The sequence below is a fragment of the Vulpes vulpes genome, chromosome 12 (assembly GCF_048418805.1).
Source record: "Vulpes vulpes isolate BD-2025 chromosome 12, VulVul3, whole genome shotgun sequence".
In the NCBI taxonomy this organism is placed as follows: Eukaryota; Metazoa; Chordata; class Mammalia; order Carnivora; family Canidae; genus Vulpes; species Vulpes vulpes.
In genome coordinates, this window is record NC_132791.1 from 187,207,392 (window position 1) to 187,232,844 (window position 25,453).

Below are 25,453 nucleotides of genomic sequence, written 5' to 3' on the forward strand. Positions count from 1 at the left end.
GGTTGGCTTCTGAGAAATACAAAACTCGCAGTACAAATGACTCCATCCAATCTCCTGCACTAAAAAATTGACCAAGCTCTCGCATTGTCTTCTATGAGACCAGTACCGTGTCCCTGGGATGATCCTATTCCTTCTTAAAATACCTGATAAAGCTCAATCCTGCCAAAAGAATTTACTGTTTATTCTAGCCAAAACCTGACTATAGGACCCTGACCTCTCTTTTCTTAGGTCATTTTCTTTAGAAAGCTTATAATTATAAATCCTTTCTTTGCCCGCTTAAGATCTAAATCTCCTACCACCCTGAAATGTCCCCCCAAGGACCTGGGAGCTATCTCTTAGAAATGCAGTCAAGCAGGGCCATAGCTCTCTCATCTACTGGTTCTGGTCAAAAGGAAGAGCTTACTTTTGATGGGCATCTTGCTCCGATTTGGAAAACCACCTCTTGTCCTAAAGATATGAAAACTTTACTCCTCCTCCGTATAAGGGCATTAACAAACTTAATTGGCCTAATCACATTGACCACTCTTAACCCCTTTTGACACTTTTCCTTTAACACTCCCCAGGGTTTAAACAAACAAACAAAAACAAAAACAAAACAAACAAAAAAAAAAAAACAAAGTTTGGCGGAGTGAATTGAGTTCTATGCTGAAGTCTCTCTCCTTACTGCAGGAGTCTGAATACAAACTATCTTACAGTTTTATCAAGTATCCAGCTTTGTTTCTGTCTTTGAAATTTTCAGACAAAGAAAAAAAGAATCTATACTGTCTCTTTTCTATTTTTTTTTCTTTAAATTCGCCAATTTCCTCCAACTATCAGCTAGGGTTTAAAAGAAGCATCTCTTAAAATAGGAGTTAGGGCTCATAAGTGCCTCAACAAGTCTTTATAGATTTTAGTACCAAACGTACCAGACTTCTGGTCAGTTGGTGGCAACGAGAGCATTCCTGTGTCTTCAGGCTCAGGGACTCCCTGTGTAGCATCCTGTCTCCTTGATGTCTTTCTGTCTCCTGCAGAGAGAAGCAAAGAAAGGAACTTGGGTTTGGAGTAAGACTGAAATTGAATCTTTGTTGTGTGACCTTTGGCAAGTCACTCAACCTGTGTCAGACATCATTTGCTTTTATGTAAAATAAGAGCAATAATACTTTCCTCAGAGAATAAAATAGCTTTGTAAATGCTTATCCTGGTACCTGCAGAAGTGAGGACACACAGTAAATAAATCTTATCCCCTCCAAATTCCAAAAAGGTTTGGTTATGAAAAGCAAGTTGTAAGTGAAGAAGCTCAGAAAAGACAAAAAGAGAGGAAGGGGGATGGTGTCCGTGTTTAAGAAACCGTTGGCTATAAAATGCAAGAGTAAATGAAATGCCCAGTAAGCACTAAGAAAAATTTATTTGTTCTGGGCTGCATTCCTCAATGATCCAGAGCACGGAGAGTGGGGCCTTCAGGTTTAACTTCCAGCCGTTAAGAGATGACCTGATTTGTTTCCCAGTCAAACAAAGACTTGTAAAATTCTGAGAGTATTCATGGGACGACAGAGGATCCAATGCCCTCAAGTCCCATGTACACTTCTCACATGCTTTTCTGCTGAAGATAACTTTACAGTAAACTGAAGAGGACATTAAAGAACCCAAGCTTTCTCTTCCCATCCCTGCAGCTGCAAAGCTCAGCCTACACAGGCACTCCAAAAGGAGCTGATGTACCCAGAAGCTGAACACAGTAGAAATCATTAGGAGATTGGGAAATGATATCTGCTGGTTCCGTATAATCTTGGTTTCTCCATACACAAAATGGTACAATCATTCCTGCCCTGATTTGAGTATAAAATGCAATACGATTGCAGTGTAAGGTGCAACATGATTCATAAAACAGAAGTCCATATTTTATTAATAATTTTTCTACTAAGCCAGAGAAGATGATCAGTAAAAAATATTGTCTGTGAACAGATGTGTTTGTGCAAGAAGGGGATTCTCCTCACCCATGAACAATCAGAGAGAACAAAATAGCTTGATAACATTCACCATGTCTCATGACGGTAATATTCAAAAAAGACAAAATTAAAAAAAAAAAGCAGATGACTTAAATATATCATTTGTGGGTTTCAAAGGAATGTTAATCTGAGTTCTGAAGCCTCTTGGAGATATTTTAGAATGAAAACCTGGCTACATTTTGCATATTCCTAATTATGCAGGATAATAATGGTCTATTGTTGTTAGTCCCTAAATGAGAAGATACACAGTTATTTAGTATAATAGATGTGGTTTCCAATGTTTTTCTACAAACACCTAATCTCTAGAGATACACTAGGGGAAAACATGTCAGTAACCTTGTGATCCAATGTATCATAATCTATTGCCTGTTAATGAGATCTGATGGCATAGCACAAGTTCTAGAAGTTTTAAAATAAAGTACCTCTATAAATTTGTTTAACCCAGATTGTCCCTAACACACAAGTTTAGAATTTTTAAAATAAGAACAATAAAAGAGACCCTCAAAAAATGATTTGAAGATTAGTTTTCTGGAAATCTTCCCTATTTGATCATTAAACTCTACTGATCACTTTGTACCACCACAAGTTTAGTCACTGAGTGATTATACTCTCATTTTATTTCTCTACTGTGCTAAAATGTATTATACAGGGACAGTAACTAAATTGGTAATGATGCAAGCATGTACAAATGCACGAATCATTACAGAAAGCCCTGGCAATTGATTTTTAAATAAATTGATAATCCAAATTGGGCATGCCATAGAAAACAAAACAAAACATGGGGGGAAAAGTTCTATATATCATTGTAGGATAATTAATGAATTACTTGTTAAAAATAATCAGTTTCATGTTTATCTCATACCACTATGCCAAATACATGTCCAAGTAACTTGATAATTAAATTCAATCATACAGGGCTGGCTCAGTTGGTTAAGGGTACACCTTCAGCTCAGGTCATGACCTCAGGGTCCTGGGATAGATCCCACATCAGGCTCCCTGCTCTGCAGGGAGTCTAATTGTCCCTCTCCCTCTGCCTACTTGTGCTCCTCTCTCTCTTTCTGTCAAATAAATAAATAAATATTTAAAAAAATAGTAATACGTTTGATCCTACAAAATAGGAAAAAAGATACATTTAATTATTTCTCTTTTGGAGAAATTATTGATGATTCTAAATCTATTTACAAATATTATCTTCTCTGGAAATTTTCTAGTAGCAGAATTATTAGTTTGACGTTACTAACAGTCTTTTAGATTTCAAACATCATTTATCATGTATATGAGAATGTTCATTTTATTCTGTACTTTGGCATCCTTTTTGTCACCAAGAAAATGATCCAAATATTTGCTATCTTGTAAATCCAAGTACCGTGCATTTTTTCTTACATTCACTCATTCATGCATGCATTCATCCACTGAACACAAAATGGCCATAATTATTCTGATGCTGCTGCTTCATGATAGTCATATTCGTGGACTTTGGAAACAAATTATCTGGGGTCAGATTTACTCTACCACATGATTTATCTGTGGGCAAGTAACTTATATTCTCTAAGATCATATTAAGTGAAGGAATGAAGATGGCACTTGCATGGAATTTGAGAGGATATATACCTTAACCCATTAAAGGACTAAGGGCAAAGCATGTTACAGAGTAAGCACTCAGTTAATCCCATGTTTGATAATAATTATAGGGATTAATGTTCGTTGAGCTTTTAGTATGTGTCAAACTCTATATTAAAAAGTTTGGGGGCAGCCCGGGTGGCTCAGCAGTTTAGCGTCACCTTCAGCCCAGGGCGTGACCCTGAGGACCCTGGATCGAGTCCCACATCAGGCTCCCTGCATGGAGCCTGCTTCTCCCTCTGCCTGTATCTCTGCCTCTCTCTCTCTCATGAATAAATAAATACAATCCTTAAAAAAAAAAAAGTTTGCATGACTTAACTCATTAACTTATATATATATAAGGCAAACATGTATATATATCTGTGTGTAATGTTTTATATATAAATACACAAATAACTTTCATTTTTGCAAAAATTTAACAGATGATAAAATCGAGGATCAGAGGATTTAAGTAAATTATATGAAGCCATATGTTCACAAGATGATCAGATCAAAATTAAAACCAGGCAATTTAAGTCTAAAGCATGTGCTTTCTATGATTGCAATCTACTTCTTGATTTTTGATTTGGTAGCCAGACTCACCTAATTCAAAACTATCTGTTGGTATGAATATATCGCCTCTAAATGAATCCAGCAAAAGAAATTCTTGATGGAAGAATTTCTGTTCCTTTTACATATTCTTTCCGTAAACAGTTCAAAACAAATTAAACATTGAAGTACAGTGCAAGCATTTAATCAATCCTAACACCCATTTATTGCTGCTTAAACTACAAAGCAATAGAGATTATCCCTTTAATATTTAATACACTAATAAATCTGCTCCAGAAAATCTGTCCCGTTTTGTATCTATACTTCTTCCCCTATGGTTTATGGCTTTTCAGAAGTTTGTTGTACGAAAAGTTTTATAAGACTAAATCATTTTTGAGCAAAATCAAAAGAGCAGCCATGTCATAATTGCAAATGAACCAGGTTACAACATGTTAATGGCCTTTGCTGATGAGCTTGAATCATTATTATTAACACATACTATGGTGGATCTATATTTCTCTGACAATTGCCTGATGCTGGCAAAACTTAACCTTTGGTGAGCACACAGGCTGCTGCGGAAGAGGCAAACACTTAAAGTACAAGGGATACATGTGATTACTTAGATCACGTGAGCCAACGCTCCAGTGGAAGGGTGCACACTAGACTACAAGGTCCGTGAGAATATGCATTTTGTTGCTTCTTTCTCTAATGTGTCTCCGTATACTTAAAACAGATGCTTGGCATATTATGGGTGCTCAAAAAGGTTTGGCTACTGAATTCATAAGTTAATAGATGAATCAACAAAAGCTGTGGGAGTATGTAGGGAGAGCAGCTCAGTTTGCTGTGCAGGCTCAGCATGGGCTTCAGAAAGGCTTGGGAGGTTCGGCTCTTTCACGGAAAAGCGGGGTGAATGGTGCTGCTGAGACATGTTCACTGTTGGTGGAAGCAGTACCATTTAGTTATTGAAATCACTCTACATCATCCTGAAATATTCTCTGACATTTTAGAGGAGGACGTTTGATAAATGCATTATAAATATTGAGCAATCATGATGTCATCATGCCCCTTCCCAAGAGGTAGCAAGATGAAGTTCAAACACAGATGGAAACTTGAACCTTTAATTTCCTGTTTTATAAACCATATTTTGCTTCAGACCCCAGTTCCTTGCCAAACACTTAGTATCAGTTGTCTACTAAAAGGAACAAGATATCTGTGTGTGTTTGATAAAATGCATCTACTGTATCCCTGCCAAAAACCATTTGATTATTTCCCATTGTCCATAGGATGAAAGTTAAAGGAATTATTGTATTTTTAGGAATTATTGCATTTCTGAATAATTTAATGTAACTCTGTCTTTCCAGTCTCATCTTGGCCCATCTCTTCTCACCACGATGTAGCCACATTCACTTTCTTGGTTTCGAGACAGGTCGTCTCAGTCTAGTTCTCTAGAAACGGAGACTAAGATGGGAATTCTAGATTTATTGGGGATATGCTTACATAAGAAAGGTCTCAGGGAAGTAACCAGGTCAGAGGGAAAAATACTAAACAATAATGTGGTCTCAGAAGAACACTAGCTTCTGAATAATGCCACAAGGACATTCTAGACACAACTGCACAACAGAGTTGGCCCACCTCCAGGTAATGGGGCCAGAATTTGGTACTTAGACACACATCTTTGCCCTTCGATGAGAGAAAGAGAGAGATTTCCTTTAAGTTTGAGAGCTATTCTCCAAAGAGGACCAATTGTGATCTGTCAGCGGTGAACAGTCCTAGCCTCTTGGGTCTGGGTGGACCAGCTCCGTAAAGGGGATGCGGATTGTATGGCAATGTATATTCTGCAGGACACTCCCTGTAATGCCCATATCCACTTCTGAGATTACGTTCACTCCACAAGGTCACCGCTTCTCTGGGCCTTGAGTCAGTTACAATGTGGAGTAAGTAACGAGAGGAGGGGGTAGGGGCACAAACTGCAACCCTTGCTCTAGTTCTCCAGAACTCATTACTAAAACTTATCCTACCCATCCACCACATATTCTAAATATCTATCCTTCTAGGCTAGAATTTCTTTTTTTTTAAGATTTTATTTATTTATTCATGAGAAACACAGAGAGAGAGGCAGAGACACAGGCAGAGGGAGAAGCAGGCTCCATTCCATGCAGGGAGCCCGACATGGGACTCGATCCCGGGTCTCCAGGGTCACACCCTGGGGTGAAGGTGGCACAAAACTGCTGAGCCACCCGGGCTGCCCTAGGCTAGAATTTCTGTAAGTTTAGATCCTTATCCAAAGGAGTAGGAGGGACTTGTCACCATGTTCAGGTCAGAAATGACTGTTGTACTTGTCCATTTTCTATTAAAGACTGGCATGGGAGTAACCAGTGATGCTCTAGCGGGGTCATTTAAGTGTCCTCTGGTCTCTTCTTTGGCCAAGGGCAGTTTTCTAAAGAAGGGGGAAGATGTGACTATTAGCAAGTATCTCAAAAGCTAGAGGATGAGTTCACCACCATGCGAAGGAGCTCTGGGCAGGGCACTTAAAGGATGCACACAACCTCTCCACTGCCTCTGAACCGTGGCATTTCTGATCCTTTTACTTGAGACATTTGTCCTGCTGTTCAAATGTCCAGCTTTTATTCATAGAGAATTGCAAATGCTTCCTCTTCTGAGATGCGATTGCCTACCTTGCCACCTAGATGTCATCGTCCTTGTTTTCCTTATTAGGCCTATGTTTTCCTCTTTCCAATACTTAGCTAGATTTATAGTGACTTGCTTTGACAACTTTGTTTTTTTCTATCTTTACTATTAAAATATATGCTTAATGAGAGTAAAAGCAATTTCATTTTGTCCATCTCTGCATCACTATCTCCTAGGACAGAGACTGAAATAGAGAAACAAAGTAGATATAAACAAAAATACTTGATGTGTGCCTATTTGAATGCATCGTAAAGACCCTAACAGGCTACTACATTCACCTTTGTAGACTCTGTAAATATCTCCACTATATTATATAGTGACCCAAGGGTCACTACATATTTATTTACCTGCTTTACTTCCCCCCAATACAACGTGTGCCCATTGTAATACCTTCCATGCCCTCCACCAGGAGCATCCCATACCCTTAACTCCTCAACCATTCTTTTGTGGTTGTTGTTTTTTTTTCTTTTTCTCTTCAATATGCAACCTCATAAAAGACACAGTGATCTAGTCCTACCTACCTTTTTTCCCTGAAAATGTCAAACCACTTCTGGCCATGATACTGGAACCCAATGCCTTAGGTCTAACCCCAAACCAAAAGATGTGTCTTACCTTTGGCTCTCCAACAGAGGTATCTGATTCCTTTTATCTCATTAGTATTGTATTCGATGTCAGTAGCTTCAGTGTGTCTACTTATCTTTAGAAACACATTCAAGAGTATTGTTATCTTGTTTGTGATTAATTCCTAATTAGTAGTTTTGGAAGCTAAAGGCAGGATAATGTGAATCCCTTATTTTTAGAGTGGTGAAGTGTAAGGTTTGAAAAGACCAGAGATGAGACTCCAAGTATCATGGTCTATTAGTTCTGCATAAGAAGAAATGTACATAATTTATTTGAGGAAAAGAATAAGAGTTTTTTTATACGCACACGTGTGTGCTTGCAAATGCATATATTTATGTGCGTGTGTGTACACCTGTGTATTATTAACTCATAAATAAGATGTGGTCTTTCTTATATAATGAGACACTTGGCTCAGATGTGATGTTGTTAATACCACATTCCCATCAATGCTACCCTTTAATACATTTCTTTGCCTCTAATAAAAATACAAAAGTCAGCTCAAACTGTTTGCTTTCATATCCTTAGTGTTATCGATTTTGAACATACCGTATGTTGTCTTTTGTACCTTTGAAGATAAGATGTAATTATTGAAAAAAAAATGGATCAATAAAGTAAGAGATTTGGGTGCTTATTAGTTTATCTCACTCTGCCTCAAGCTTGATTTTCAAAGAAAATAAGCCATTTGCATGTACTTTTCTTGGGAAAGAAAATTAACTGGAGTCAGTGTTCCGGGAAAATTATTGAAATAGATTTTAAGAGTTGTGTAGTACCTGATGGTCAGAGTGTTTATAAGATTTCTCTGGGAGCCACCCTTCACATGACTGTGAACTCTGAAGGAAATTTTAAGTAGAGTTGCCATTCTGTAACATCTCCCGTGTGAGTGACATCTCTAAGGATTCAACTTGGAATGTGTTGCAGGCATACCCAAAATAAGATATGTAACTGCACGTTGATAATTGTCTAAACTTGACTGTGGCCGTCTTTGCTGCTTCTGGGTGGATAGAATTCAACTAATCAGTCGTGTGGCAGTCCACTCAGTTCTTTGAAGTGACCGAGACTCAACCTCCTTGTTAGGCGGTATAGTCACATTTTATCTGCTCGGCTCTCACAGAAATAACAAAAGTGATGCTTCCTCTCAGACCCAGGCTTTGAGGCTTAAGATGTATTCATTTAAAACATGCATATTCATGAGTTTCCTTTCCTTTAGTTTATCTGCCCCTGCCTTTACTTTCCTAAATCTAATTTTAGCCTGTGTATAATACTCCGATATTTTGAGTATACCCTTGGAAAAGACTAATGCATAAATTAACACAAATAATCCTTTAGATACAGTTGTCTTCTAAGCCATCTGTCTATCTGAAAGTTTCCATTTGATTGGTCGGATAAATCTCATGATTTGGGATAATTCTAGACTAGACAAGTGAAAACAAATAACAACTTTTAAGGTAGAAAGAGTAGAAAGATATTCCTTGGTATTTTCTCAAATGCTTAGCATCTCAGACTCATGGAACTTTGAGAATAGATACAACAACAAAAAAAAACTCACCTAAGGGTTTTATGAACATTTATATACTTCCTTCAGCTCTTCACATCTTTGCTTATATCTTTATTTTATATTCTCTTATTTTCCTTACATTCTCTCAATGACTTATTCCTCAGCACAAGAGAACCCAGGTGATTTATGTATCGCCAGCAGAAATGGGACCAGGGACACTAATCTTGTCCTATCAAGCACTTAATACTTGAATTCTTTAGTAGATGTTTCTAGCAAATGCCTGTCCTCTACTAATTACTCTATCATTATTAATAGAAAAAATAACTAGGAATAACAATTGTTATAACTGATTAAAAGAATATTATTATTTCTATTATTATTGAATGCTATGATGTTCCAGACATGCATTTATATATATGTGTAATATATATATTAATATACATAATACATACATAATTAATATATATATTAAAATATATATATATATCCTCTGATACATATACGTATCATTCAAAGAAGATGTTGTTGCTATTTTTCAGGTAAATAACTTAGATTTAAAGAAGGAAACTGACTTGCCCAAAGCCCTAAAGGACAGTTCCAGAGTAGCTATCTGAGGTCTGCCTTCATCTACTAAAACACATTCCTTGAACAACTCCAGTGATGTAGGGCTTGCTCAACAAATGTTGAAGCTATGTTTGTTTGGGTTTTTCCCTTTGGGAAGCTCTTCTGTATGGGAAGGTGACTTCAAACTGTCTTCTGCCAAGCAACTGATCACTAAGAGTGATCATAATCCATTATACTTATTTTCATATTTTTAGTGTTCATAGATATATATGATAGATTATTTGTTAGCATACTGGCATTCTGAAGACTATTTCCATACATACAGAGAATGGTATCATCAAGTTTTAGGTGTTAGCTGAGTACATTGTAATATATAGAAGTATTTCTCATTTATTCATTTAGCTTGGTAGGGATTTCAATTCACATAAAAATGAGCACTTGCTCCAATAGCTTTTTTTTTTTTTAATTTAATGTACAAAATGCAACCCAATTAACTCAGCTAGATACCATGCCCCAACAACCAAAGTGGTTTTGAGATTTTATTCTGTTTCTGTAAAGACATAGATTAGTACATTTACTGCTGGCGAGCTTTTGATAACCTTTTTTTTTTCCCTTTGAGATTATTTATTTATTTGAGAAAGACAGAGTAGGGGGAGGGGCAGAGGGAGAAGGAGTAAATCTCAAGTAGACTGTGTGCTAAGCATGGAGCCCACCATGGGGCTCAGTCTCACAACCCTGAGATCATGGCCTGAGCCAAAATCAAGAGTCAAACACTTGACCAATTGAGTCACCCAGGCGCCCCTGCTTTTAGTAACTTCTAAAGTGAAAGAAAGTCATCCTAGCCTCTGGTTCACATAGGTCAGTTGTACAGAAATTATTAAGGCCTGAAAAATTAGAAATTGCATCAAACATGCCTGGGATAAAGGACAGTTATTCTATTTCATTTATTTTAACTTATTAATATTAAATAAGTCATAAATCAGTATATATTATTGACACATACCCTTATGACACATTTAGTGCCAGGACCTGCAAGTGCACGTGGAAAGAGTATCTTGTCTTTAGACAGAGTTTGTGGTCTAATGGGGAAAGGGATGGCTTTGCGGGTAGGGCAAAGAGGATATCCAAACAAGCTGAGTCTGATTTTGCACGCGAGGTGACATTTACACTACGCTTTGAATTAAGATTAGGCCATACTGGGAAGAGAAATAGGCACTGAGCTAGAGGCATGCGATGACAATATAAGTTTGTTGTAAGCCCTGCAAAGGGGTGAGTTTTGGTTTTTAGAGAGAATAAGGATATTTTTAAAGAATTATAAGCAAAATGTCATCAATAATAATAGTGATAACAGTAATAATAATAATATTAATGAATGTCACCAAGTTTTAGCTGTTCTGAAACTGATATGGTGAGTAGTTGTGAATTAGGTAAATCAGAAGGAACATTGAAACATTCTAGACAAAAAGTGATATGGGCCAATTAAAGGAGAAACCGTAATAGAGGGAGGGGTTGCAATGCCTATTCAAGAGTTGGCATATGGATAGAACACATTAACCCAGTGGTGTGGACACTCCCTGGCACCATTTCAAAATCGTGTCGGCACAGATGCATTCGAACATTGCCTCATCTTGGCCTGTGCTGCGATCCTCTCCTTTCCTGATCTGAATGAAGTTCTTCCGACCCTGCGCAAGGGACACCTGCAGAATGTGTTCTGATTATAAGCAAAAGTGTGGAGGTTAGTGACCTCAGAGCCATCGATAGACAGACAGGAGACCGTGATGGATAAATGCTTCCTCCTTTCATCCCTATTAGTGCTGAGACACATCCCATGAAGCATCTCAGAAGATCCCTGACGGTGGGGCAGCCTCTCCCCCGGAGCGGTGACCACCACATATTTGCGTTGCTGCTTCTTTCTCCTCTGTGCCACGTGCCTCGTCCTGCACTCCCACTTTCTGTAGGTCATTTCCCAAATGAGCAATCTGCATCCAAGACTTCGTCCCAGGTTCTCCTGTGAAGGTGACCCAGGACAAGGTAGTGGTTGACAAGGAATATCTGAGGTGACCTGCCATGTTTATCGGTTTCTTGTTTATGGCCCTAATTCAGGAAAAACTCTCCAAGGCCTGATGGTGATCCGCCTATAGATTCAGCGGGTGTAGGATTTCACGTTTTATAGGGCAGATGAGAACAGCCACTTAATAAGCACATCAACGGCCTACAAGGTGTTCTAGAATGCCTGAATTAGCTACGCCAGGCTCTCAGTGAGATGTTGCATGAGTAGAAAAGGCCAGGAGAAGCCTGAACAAAGACGGAAGGGGTGGATAGACAGAAGCCATTGAGCGGATTTGTGTCGGTGTGGGTCTGCAAGCCACAGTCGTGAGGACACAGAAACCATGAGTAAGTCGATACCAGGGAGTAGTAGAAAGAGACCCAGAGTTTAGAGAAAATGTCAGCTGGTACCAGGAAAGAAAGCAGGTGGCAGAGTAAGATGTAGTAAAACTGAACAGTTTCCTTAGATCCTAACTTAGTTTCCGTCTCTTGTTTCAGTTCTTCGCCACAAATACTTTTTTAAATCATTCCACTTGTTAAAAGTGTTCTCTGTGATCATCTGACTCTTATAATTAGACGAACAACAGAAAAACTTTGCCCATGCTGTTTCTTTAGTTCATATACAGCAAAATCTTCCCACAACCCAGAACAAAAGGAAGTTCCGCCCAGACTTCCCACATACTTCTTTGAATATCTCTCCTTTCATTTCAGCACATTTTCATTGATTCTGCTATCAGGAGCACAACCAGACTAAGTCATGTAAGACTCGTGACATTATGCAATAACTTGGAAATACCAAGCACTTTAATGTAATTATCTTGTCTAAAACAGTTTAGCAAACAGAAAGTCAAGCTTCTGATGGTTTATGCTAATAGGCCTCAGAAGCAGTCGCACTGGTGATTGTATTAGTTTTCTTGCCCGTGTGTCTCCCTGTTAGTACATCTTACCTGGTAAAGGATTGGGACAGGCAGACAGACAGGATCTTTTCTTTGTTTCCTAAAGGTTGATGTTAGGTCAATATTCTTATTCAGAAACACAATTAATAACGGAAGTAATTTCAGTGCTTTGGACTTGGAAAAAGGGAAGCGTCTGATTTACCATTTTAATTTGAATACAGAATCAGGGACATAAAAATTCATAGTAGAACAAAATAAAACAAAAAGATAAGGTGAAGCTAAAACCTTCGATCTGTGGACGTATTGGTAAACTATGGGAAGGGCGTCATCTAAATCAGGGATTGGGCAACTTGCCCTGTAAAGGACCAGGCTGTAGGGATTTGCGGCCTGTGAGCCATACAGCCTCGCAGCTAATTTAATCAGTCGAGTAGGAGCATTTGCAAAGAGAGTGGATACTTACAGTCAAATTTAAAATTGATAGAGATCAAAGACACTGAGGCAAGAAGAACGTGCCCTGCTGTGGGGGTGATGATCTCTGTGCCAGAGACAGGATGCTGCAACCCGAGTTCCTGAGAAGCAGAATCTGAAGTAGAGATCATCGGGGTGCTGGATGCTGAGAGGGGAGAGCACTTTGGGCCCCCCCCCCCCTTGAGAGGGAGAAAGGAGAGCGAGATTGGGCAGGAGGAGACTTTAGCCTGAAATAGGGTCTTAACAAAGGCCTTAGACAACCACACGAGGAGCTCTGAGGCTGGAATGTCTTGTCCTGACTTGAATAACGTGACCAGGTTAATCTTCAGGTAAGGGGCGCCCTGGATGGAAGTGTATCCTTCGGCCAAGGTGAACCCCAAGAAGGGATGAGAGCAGAGGCCTGACAGCTGCGCTCTCCATGCTCTTCCACTCCTAAAGGAGGAACTGGTGCCATAGCCCAGTGTAGTCTACCCTTTACCCCCACTTTGTCTACTATCAATTTTTTTCCCTTTTTTATAAAGTTTTAGAAGCAGGTACTCTCGTGTTCCTAGGAAAAGCAACAGGAAGGTTAGTGGGATGAATTATACCCCCCCACACCCCCCAGCTGGGTCAGAACTATAACTGGTTTTCCTTGTCTGTGTCTTCCATGGACATCCTAGCTCCCTCCCGCCCTCAGCTAGCGCCTCCACCCGTTGGCTGGCTTAGCTTGTGGCATGGCCTGGGTCTGTCTCTGGGAGCTCTGCTTTCATGTTCCCCCGCCCTTCTTAGCCAGGGGTCATTGAGCTTGTGCGGTTACAATAAAAGGTCGACAAAGGAAACCAAAGAGGTACCCGAGTGAATCAACGTGTGTGCCTACATGACCTTAGGTATATTTTTAAAAAACAATTCACATCATCACCCATTTAAAAAACAGATATTTAACTCCTAGATATGTGGCAGGTACCATGCCAGATGCTCAAGAAATAATATTATACAAAGTGTATCGGTGCTACCCTAACCGACTTCGCTGAAAAAGATTAGACAATTTAACAGGTCACTTTTTTTCTTTTTTCCCATAGAGGTTTGAAAATTCCCTTGTGTTATTCAGTTCACTCAATGAAGTTATGGTTTCTCTATTTTTTACTGTTTCCTGTTTTTGGGGAAAAAATGGAAAACACACAAATTTAAAAATCCATTAATTGATGGTAAAAAATCAAATGAGTTAGTACGTGTAAAGTAATTACAGAATTAGCCTATGGTAAGTGCTGCAAATAAAACAAATAAACTGTGATAAATACTAAGGAGTGAAATAGAAAGCTGATATATTTAGAGTGGGAAATGCCTCCTATTTAATAGTAGACGGCCAAGAAAATGATTTAGGAGGAAGAGCATGGCATGTAGAAAAACTATAAGGAGGCCAATGCTACTGCATTAAGGAATAACTGAATCTAAAATTCCTGGTGGTCTCTCATTTTTTTTTTTTTTAAGATGTATTTACTTATTTTAGAGGGAGGAAGGACAGAGGGAGAGAATCCTCAAGCAGACTCCCCTCCGAGAGGGGAGCCTGACGCTGCGTTCAATCCCTGACCCTCAGATCACGACATGAGCAAAAGCAAGAGTCAGATAGATGCTTAAGCAGCTGAGCCACCCAGGTGGCCTCCTGGATTTCTCTTAAATAACTTTTACATTTTCTTTCTTTTTTTTTTTTTTTAACTTTTACATTTTCTAAGAATATTTGGGACATACTTACATGTTGTTCTTTGAAGACCGGCCCACATATTATTCTTTTTAGCCCCCATGGAACGGGGCAGATGGTTAGTCACATCATTGGAATTCAACAGACTTTTGATTAAGTAGCTGTAAAATTCATTAATTTCAAATACAAGAGGCTGATTCTTTTTATAGTCCTTGAGAATATTCTATAATCAAACGAACATTATTCTTTTATTTAAATTTAAAATAAAGGAGATTGGATACTTTCCATGTTGTTGTTTTTAAACAGCGTGAGCCCTGGCCCAGAGCACTCTAAGAAACTAATCTGATTGAGTCACCTGCCTTTCCTAGTGAAATTCTAAATTTCAGCATTCATGAAAAAAAATGAAACTTCAAGAGATTAATTAACTTGCTAAAGGTAACACAGAAGGAAATGGCAGAGCTTGGAGCCCTCTTATATTTTCCGACTTTCTCTAATTAACCATAAAATATCAAAATGAGAATAACAATAGTTTTATGAGTCATTTTCATTTGAATCTTTAATACTATATCACTATTGGCAAGTGATACATTTTTATTGATAATGAGATCACAGGGCACCTGAGTGGCTCAGTGGTTGAGAGCCTGCCTTCGGCCCAGGGCGTGATCCTGGAGACCCGGGATCGAGTCCCGCATCGGGCTCCCTGCATGGACCCTGCTTCTCCCTCTGCCTGGGTCTCTGCCTCTCTCTCTCTCTCTCTCTCTCTCTCTCTCTCTGTGTGTGTCTCTCATGAATAAATAAAATCTTAAAAAAAAAAAAAATGAGATCATGCAGGGGGAACTCCAGCTCTAATTTAAAAAAAAAATTATTTGTGTCTCCTTTTTTAAAAGACTTGCCATCACTTTTATCAGAACGAATTATCAGTAAATTCTGAATTCTTTAGGTAATCTCTTAATCTTTTAGATCATGATCCCTGTGAGGAAAACATGGAGCTTACTAGGAGGCTTTTGTTGTTTTACTGTGAGTTATTTCTACCCAAAGTCATAAAGGAGAACAAATATGAGTCAGAGATATATGGGGTTATAAGTTTGATTTTTCTACTGGTAGTGAATTTTTTTAAATCCCATCAGGGAATTCAGTTTCCCAACTGAAAAGAGAGAAGTAGATAGATTAATCTTTGAGTCCTTCCTAGTCTGTCTTCTATATACATCATAAATCAACTACATCTTCTTACAGCTCTTTTCTATTCCAAGCTATTGTTTAAAGTCAAATAGGCCATATCATATCAAATCAAGAAAGACAAAGGTAGCAAAGCTCTTTGATAACTATCAGTGCAATCAAATGCCTCTAGCAGAAAGGCTTCCCGTCTTCTGATGCTGAGTGCCTGGATAGTGCTGGATACGCTGTAGATGACAGAAATATGACTTCATGCTCATTTTATTACTTTCTTTGAGCAGAAAATGACAGTAGAAGGCATCGAGTGTGTTAGGATGTGACACTGGATGTATGAGTGAGCTGTTCAGGCGTGTTTCGACTCCTGCATCAATAATCCCCTGCCATTACCGCGTGCGGGGGTCAGGCAGAAAGATGTCCCTCCGTTTTCTTTCTGAGCCAAATAACCTCCCCTGGATTTTCACATTAAAAGACTTTTCTCTTAGTTTTCTCATCAAATAAAAACAGGTCCTGTAGTAGACTGAATAGTGGTCCCTAAAGATGTCCATGCCCTGATCCCTGCAATTTGTTTATATGTTACCTTGTACAGCAAGAGGCACTTTACAGATATCATTAAATTAAGGATGTTGACATGGGAAGATTATTCCGGATTATTTGCAGAACATAATGTCACCACAAGCACAAGGGACCTTATAAGAGAGGGATGAGGACCAAAATCACAATACAAGATGTGATCATAGAAGTAGAGATCTCACTGGGACACCTGGGGGCTCAGTGGTTGAGCACCTGCCTTCAGCCCCAGGGGTGATCCTGGAGACCCGGGATCGAGTCCCACGTCGGGCTCCCTGCATGGAGCCTGCTTCTCCCTCTACCTGTGTCTCTGCTTCTCTGTCATGAATAAATAAGATCTTAAAAAAAAAAAAAAAAAGTAGAGATCACAGAGGTAGAGAGATTTAAAGCTGCCCTCCTGGCTTTGAGATGCAGAAACGAAGTGAGAGCCAAGGGGAACAGGTGACCTCTGGAAGGTGGAAAAGTCAAGGAAGCAGATTCATCACCAGAGCCTCCAGAAAGAGAATTGTCCTGCTCACTCATTTCAGACTTCAACAATTTGTGTTGTTTTAAGCCACTAAAGTTTGCGGTAATTTGTTAGAGCAGAAATAGAAGTTTCACACAGGGCCCAATCTCCATCTCCAAAGAAAGAATATCCCTTGGTAAATTAGTCTAAGAGTGAATAAAAGACAAAGATTCAAACTACCAGCTTTCTATGGATTACAAAGATTAAATGTCATTAAAATAATACATTGAGATTTATATTTTTGGTTGCCATGGTGATTATTAGATCTGCACATAATGTATTATTTTGAGCAACATGAGTCACTTTGTATTGAACAAAATAATGTAGCACATTCCTGTGGTCCATCACATATGCATATGTATATATATATATGCACACACATAATTTTCTGAAATGAGCATTTCAGGTTCAGCTTCAATATTTAAAAAATATATATCTTGGGGCACCTGGGTGGCTATCGGTTGGACATCGTCCTTCTGCTCAGGTCATGATCCCGGGTCGTGGGATGGAGCCCCACGTAGGGCTCTCGTCTCAGGGGGAGCCTGCTTCTCCCTCTCCCTCTGCCTGCCGCTCCCCTTGCTTTTCTCTCACTCTTGCTTGCTCTCTCTCTGTCAAATGAATAAAATCTTTGAAGAAAAATAAATAAATTATATATATATACATATATATATAATCCAAGATAAAATCATATATATAAATCTTGGATTTTATATATATGTATATATATAATTTATTTATTTATATATATATAGGTGCAGTCCTGGATCTGTATGAATAACTGTGTGTGTGAGCGTATGTGTGTCCCCCCACTACTATGTAGAAAACACCATGCCCAGATTTCTCTCTTGTTGGTGTGATTCTTAGTTATTTATTAATTCGTATTGGCATTTCTCAATATTTGTGGCATAATTTAGAAAGATCCATAACCATAAATGTTTGGACACGTTACTTCCTTTAAGTAGTGAGATGTGGCATGGGTTTCTAAGACTTTTGAAACTTTACTTCCCCTTCATCCTTATTTCATAAAATATTACCCCTGTTATGCTTTATCTGCCTTTTCTCCCCTTCAAATGAACTCTTCCCTTAATACCGAGATGCCAGGAATTGATGGAATTAAAAGTAAAGCATTTCTCTGAGAAATTTGCATTATCAAAGGTTTCAGAGTATCACATTCTAAACATCAAGCTCTGTTGGTAGAATTTCTAATGTCTGGAATCCTTGGCATTTTCCACTTTAATTTATAATAGATTTTACAGTTTGTGGAGTACTTTCCTTTGGGAAGAACGTGAGGTTCAGAGATTATCAGTTAGGGTTCTGACACCGGCTTTACCATTTACAAGCTGGGTGAACAGTGGCAACCTGCTTAATGTTTCTAAGTCTTGGTTTTCTTATTCTAAGAAGAATCAAAGTGATATGATCTATTTATCCTACATTTTTGTTTTGCAGATGAAATTATGTAATGATGTAATATACATAAAAAGGTTAAGCTGTAAACAATACGCAAAGAATGGTACGGATTTACTTTGTTGTAATTATGATTCCTGCAATCATAACAATATTACTATTATTGCAGGGACTACGTGGATACGTGAGAAGTTATCTTAAGAAATAGGGGCTTTCAGTGATGACTATATATGACCTCCCAGCCTCTGTGGACCAGGCCGAGTTCTCTGGCTCCCACTATCTTAGAAGGATGCGGTCTCCACCCTCCATTAGAGCAGGTCCCCCTCCAAGCTCCTGCACATTGTCATTGGCAGGACTCGTTTCCTTGAGGGCAGTTGGAGTGGGACTCATTTGGTTGCTATCCCTGGGACCACCCTCGTGCCTTGCCCTGTGGATATCCCCATAGAGCAGTGGACAACGTGGCAGCCCGCTTCCTTCGGAGCAAGCAAGCAAAGAGTACAAGAAGGGGTATCTAAGATAGAAGCCACAGACCCTCAGCAACCTGATCTCGGGAATGTCATGCCATCATTTTTACTGTATTCTGTTCATCAGAAGCCTCCACTAAGCACGACTCACCCTCCAGTAGAGAGCATTGCACAAGGGTTGTGAATTCCAGGCAGTGCAGGTTGTGGGAAGTCATGTTGGAGGCTGCCCATCATGGTCATTACCATGCAGTTCTTAAAATTGTCCTTCCCTAAAATTCTGGGCATTGGTCAAGGCATTTGCCTTTATTTATTTATTTATTATTATTATTATTTTTTTTTTTTTGACATTTGCCTTTAGAAGGAGTCTCAGATGTTTAGCCGAAGGCAAGATAAACACTTACCTCCAGTTTTAAAGCTCCGTTTCCTTATGCATTTGCGTTTGTATTGTCCTGATTATATTAAAGTCTAAGGAATATTTTATGCCTTCTCTTCTATGAAGCTCTTATCTGGTACCGGGCCTGGGTAATGCAATATGCCAAGTTACAAAGTTCTGCAAAACCCTTGGTTGCAGAGGAAAAACAGATTAATGCCCTCTTAACTACGACTGCACTTGTGGGTACAGCATACAATCACAATTTTCAAAACAATTATTTTGAATTTAATAGCTCTCCAACCCCTTTTCTGGTGCTGCGACAAGACTACTGATTTAATGTTGCGCCAAGCTGCTAGAAACCAGAGGTTAAAACCCATGGTTAAATGTTTCAGGCAAATGGTATTGAAAACTATCACCACGTGGACAGTTCTCAGGCTCCAGGAAGGGTGGGGAGGAAAGGGGGGTGGGCAAGGGGAGGGCAGTCTGGGGAAGGGGATAAAGAGGAAAATAGAACAAAACACGAAAAGCCAACAGGCAGCTGAGGCTTTCAAAGGCCTTCAGATACTGCCAATTTTTCCTTTTCCTTTTCTTTCTTTCTTTCCCTTTTTTTTTTTTTTTTGCCACTCCAAATGTTAAATTGAGGTGATTATAAACCTCTTGTTTGTTTTGTTTTGCTTTCGTTGAAAAAGTGAAAATTAAAAGACTGTGGGAATAAAGTGTGGGGAGAGCTTTTGACAGCTGAAGGGTGGAAAGCCCATTACCCATAATCATAATAATACAAACCCAGCTGGACAATGCTGAGGGAGGGAACCTCTCCCAGGAGAGGCTCTGGAAATGACCCAGGCCTGGCAGGCCCTGGGGCCATCACAGGCTTGAGATTGCAAAGCCCCAGGGAGAGGCATTGGAGGCTGCCAACGCGCGGTGGGCCCTGAAAGCTCGCTCTGCCCGCTCTGCCCGGACAATGGGAGGCAGGAGAACTGACAGCGCACTGATTGGCAGTGGGTGGGAAGATGCAGGAATAGGCTGCCTGCCAGAGGGCCGGAGACCTGTTAGGAGAGGGATGTGAGGGGCACCCCGAGCTACAAAAGAAACCTGAAGGCCACAGAAAAATGTGTCTAATCAGAAATCAGCCGGCAGGAATGGATGGCAGCCTTCAATCCAGAGCATGAAATACAAAAATGGGAGAGGAAAAAAATAAAATAAAAAAGGAAAAAAGTAAAAAAAAATAAATAAATAAATGCTTCTCTATAATACTGAAAATCAAACCTCATTTTACCTAAATCAGGGGGAGCTATTTTTATTTTTACAAATTTTATTGGCATACGGAAAAGTACACAAATCATAATTTAATAGCTCATTGAATTTCCACAGACTAAATACACCTTTTATTGAGCAGCCCAAACAGACAAACAAACACAAAAGACTATTGCCTGCCTGCAGAAAGCCCTTTACGTCCTCTTCTGTTTACTACTCACCCCCTGTGCTCCCGGGGAATGACCATACGGCCTAGACTAATGTTCACGTTTGAGCTTCATACAAATGAAGCCTGTGCCATGCGCTTAGGTCTGGCCTAGGCTGCTCAGCATTGATTTTGAAACCCATTCCCCCATCCCCATGGGGGAAACCCATCCCATATGTCATGAATCTTTCTTTTCTTTCTTCTTTTTTGCTACATAGAGTCCCTGTATGTGAATATATCTCGAACCATTTGTTCTACTTCTAAAAGGTACGTGAGTTGTTCGTGTCTGGGGCCCTCACTGGTCATCCTGTGAACGCTCTCGTGTTCGTCTTTTGCTGTCGCTTCTTTTGGCTTTACAGCTACAGGCCAACCGAGGGTCACACAGGTCACAGTCGCTGGACTTTGGTGGAAGTTGTCAAGAGCTTTCCCAACGCGCTGCACCATGTATGCTCCTAGCAGCCGTGCACAAGGGCTTCTTTTACTCCTGTGTGTGCTCCCAAGTGGTATTGTCCATCCTACTGGGGTACCTGAAAATACTAACCAATGGGTGTTGTCCTCTCCTGCCTCTTGAACTGCAAGCACCATACCTTCCCCTGGGCAACTAACCACGTCCCACGACCACCACAGGGTAGCGGGAATGTGGGGGTGGTGGTGGGTACAACAGAGGAGCTTGATTGTCCAAGGAAGGCCCACGCGGGACAGGTTGTGCGGGGACGATGGCAGGTCTGCCCTCTGCCACTAACCCGTTTTCTCCAAGGACAGGACTCCTCACCTCCCGTCCCCAGATCCATACAGAGGGTGACTTTCACTTAAATATCAGTAGACGGCAGCACAGTGACAGGTGGAGACAGAGTAAAATAATACCTGAGGCGTGGAGGAGGAAACAGAAGTGAAGCCCAGCCACAGTTTAAAAAATAGAATGACATTTAACAAGTCACTGGACTTCTCTGAGCCCCAAACTTCTAATCTGTCAATGCCATGAAAGTTCTCCATAATGTGCAATATAATCAACTGCTTCCCTTAAAGATTCCTTAGTCTGTTGATTTTTCATTTTGTGAAATATATCAAAAACGGTTTTCTCTCTGGATGACATGATTCAGCTCATCTTTTATTCTCTACCTTTCTTTCTTTCTTTTTTTTTTAATTTTATTTATTGATTCATGAGAGACACAGACAGAGGGAGAAGCAGGCTCCATGCCTGAGCCCGATGCAGGACTCGATCCCAGGACCCTGGGATCACATCCCAAGCCAAAGGCAGACATGCAACCGCTGAGCCACCCAGGCGTCCCTATTCTCGACTTTCATCATCAGTTGATCGTTGGATTTGGAATTTGATTATCAGTGACATTTCAAGTCAGGAAGAGTCAGAATTTCAGAATTTCAGGTTTGTATTTCTCTAATTAAAAGCAAATTTGAAAATCTACATGTTTTATAATCTTTATGTTTCGAAAGAGCTTTTCAAGTTTTGTGTGCAAGATGTGAAGAGTGATTCGAAAGTAAAAAATTATCTATTTTCTGAATATCTTTAAGATATTTTTCAGGGGTGCCTGAGTGACTCCGTTGGTTAGGTGGTTAAGCCTTGTAGGGCTCTGCACTCAGCAGGGAGTCTGCTTGAGATTTTTCTCCCTCTCCCTTTGCCCCTCCCTTGCTTGTTCTCTCTCTCTGTATTCTTCAAAATACTGATATACCACAGCAATTGAGTGAAATACTAGCTAAAAGTGCATTAATTAACCTTTAGTGTAAAGAGAAAAAAAAAAATAATTGTTTAGGATTTTCTTTCAACCTTTCCCTGTTTGCCTCCCAGCTTCATTCCAGATACACAATTAGGTATGTGTAGATCATAACTTAAAGTGCAGATATTGTATATTCATATTTTCTTAATTGTGAAGAACAAATGAATCGATTCCTCCTCAAAGAAAACCAGTTTGGTTTCCAAGATACAGGTCTTATCTGTATCCAATTGGAAAAAAAAAAAAAAAAAAAAAACAGAGTTAACCAGAAAAAATGTCCAAGGGGAAAAACAAAGAAAGCAATCTTTCAGCCAGAGTCAGAGAAGCAAATTTCAAAATGTTGGTAGCAAGAAAATAATCTCTCCAGAGGTAGTTTATGCATATGGTCCCTACGAGCTCTGCCTTCAGCAAGTCAGGAAATCGTGAAATGTTTTCACCTTTAGGAGTTGAAAGTAAACATTACATTGAGTGGAAGACTGATAAAACTCCTAAGATCAAGGCTTAGCATGAATTGAAGTCACTAATAATTCTGTTTCCGGGTCCTGAATGACTCCTAAGCAAATTGAAAGAAAGGGCCCGATTCTCAAGTCAACTTCAGAGCAACTTCTATTTCTCTGTTAGGCATCTAAAGCAGGAATAAGCCCAAAGGCATAAAAGATACTTATATAGAGCCTCTAAGATTTATGACAAGGTTTTCTTTGTCTTTTTAGCCCGGAAATAAATGCTAGAAAGTTAACAACTATTTTTTTCAGTGTAGTATTTTACATTTGTTTCCAAAACTGTTCCTTTTCTTTCTAGTAACTATTAAAAATTAAGCATTTATGATAAAGGGATATGTAGAGATGGGAAAGATGTTCAGGAAACATTAAACTTTATATATATATATATATATGTTAAAACTGAATCTGAGGTATGGAATCAGTTTATTTTTCTCTAAAGTGCTAACTTGACTTTTTAATAAAAAAAATGAATAAAATAAAAAAAAATAATGAACTGATAGGATATCAAAAAATATTTTTAATTTCATTTCAAAACTATTTACTTGCTTTCCTGAATTAGCTAGATTCCTATCAACCACTAGTTGGTGGTTTAAATACTCTAGGATTAAAAAAAAATGCTCTAGGATTATGGTCTAATGGGGAGCCCAGCAACATTGCGAGAGCTCCTGGATGTCACAGATGTATTAACAGTAATACGGCAACATAACGACATACACCGGGTGGGACCGCCTGCAAATCATTAGGCTCAGTGCTTTTCATATGATGATACATTTAATTATCCCCACGACCCTATTAGATGGGCATAGTTATTTTCTCTCATTCTACAGATGAGGAAACTAGGACCAAAGGGGTTAAGAGTCTTGTCCAAAGTCTTAAGCGATGAAACCCAGAACATTTTGATGCAAATACGGTCTTTAAAATGATGCCATCCTTCCTTAGAAAAGAAAACAAAAATAGATTCCGATTCTGTAACCCAAATAACAAGGCAATGAGGACCACAGATGGTATCCCAGCTGTGTCTAATATACACCTGGGAACGCAGTGTCACCTGAAACCATTTCACATCACAGAAACAGAAACAAAGTTTTGCCAATTATCTGGTTAATCCTGTTAATTTCAGTGAAGCAGTAAGGCTGCAAAATGAATTTTATTTGGCCTGAAACTTTAATTTGGTTGTCTGCATCTATGGAAGGAACTGGATAATCACTGATTCTCCACCGAGCCCTGCTTAGCCACATCCAACCGTGTACCGTTAAACTACCTCTTACTCAATCCGCTGTGCCATTTGGATCCTCTGCCTGAAATGATATCTGCTTGGTATCGTATATCATTTTGGATCAGGTATAGACGGACACTTCACCACGTTCAAAACCATGTGCCCTGCACCTGAGCAGAGGGCAGAGTGAGACCTTCACACATTACAGAGGCAGGTTAGATGATGGGGCCAGTGGGACGAGGAAGGTCAGGTGGTTGGAAAGTGAGTTGCTCCCGTTGTAATTTAGCTGTTTTCTCTCAATCTAGAGACGTCTTCAGCGGTGTGTGTGTGTATGTGTGTATTTTAAAGACCACTTGGGGAGAGGCTCTTAACTGTCATCAAATAAATTTCATATGATCATTCTTACACCCATTTATTTGCCATGCGTTCTGAAATCGAAAAGAAAGCTTCGTGTTGTCATTCTCTGTACTAGATATTAATTCCTAGATGAGTTTGATTTTTTTTTTTTTTTGCAGTTGAATGGTGATAAAATGAAGCTATTTTGAAGCACATTAAATCTGCAAATTTGAACACTTTGATGCCAATGTTCATTTTATTGCAAGGTATCCTATTTTCACCTTCATAAAATTGAATGCTTGCATGTACCATATAATTAAATTTAGCCATACCAAAAGCTCAAGTCTCTGCATTTATTAACTCTTGACTGCATCAGTACCTAGGAACTTTGATAAAGTTTACTATAGTTTTCTTAATCTCTGCTATAAGTTACGTAGTAGGTAGCTCATTTCTGGAGTTTAGGAGCTTGCCAAGCGTCGCTTTTTCTATTTCCGTGGTCCCCCTCACAATGGCATAGGACCGTTCTGGCAAAGGCACTCACGTTGGCAAGGAGTGCTTTTCTGCTGGGATACCAGCCTCCCCTCAGTGTGGCTCTACTACCTGCCCTGAGGGATAGAGTTCCTCTTCTTAGGTGAGTGCAAAGTTGTTGTTGCTGCTCTTCAAGATGAAGACGCAAAATGTCTTCTGGCTGGTCACCAGAAAATGAGGATTTTACAAGTCTTGGAAAGTTTGAAGCAGCTAACGGTGGCTTTTGCAATCTGTTCCCTCAGCCGGATTCTATTCAGATCAGTTCTACAGGAAACCCAGAGGATATAATAAGAAAAAGGAGAGAGAGAGAGAAACCGATTCGTCAGAATAGAAACCCACAAAGAACTCAACAGGGAATTCTTAAGAGACGGATGTGCTTTTCAAGGCAAAAGGCCACAGCCCCGTGTAGTCTGTTAAGCTGACTGCTCATAGATGTATTTCTGTGTTTTGCTTCCTTTAGCACTGCCAAGTATATGCTCAGAGTCTCTCTCCTTATCTCCACCCGCTACCCCACCACGGGTCTACTCTCTGATCTCTGACTCAACAATCAAAATCAGGATCTTTCCAAAGTCCCCCCACCCCGGTTTACTCCCCTGCTCCCTTACTTTGTTTTCT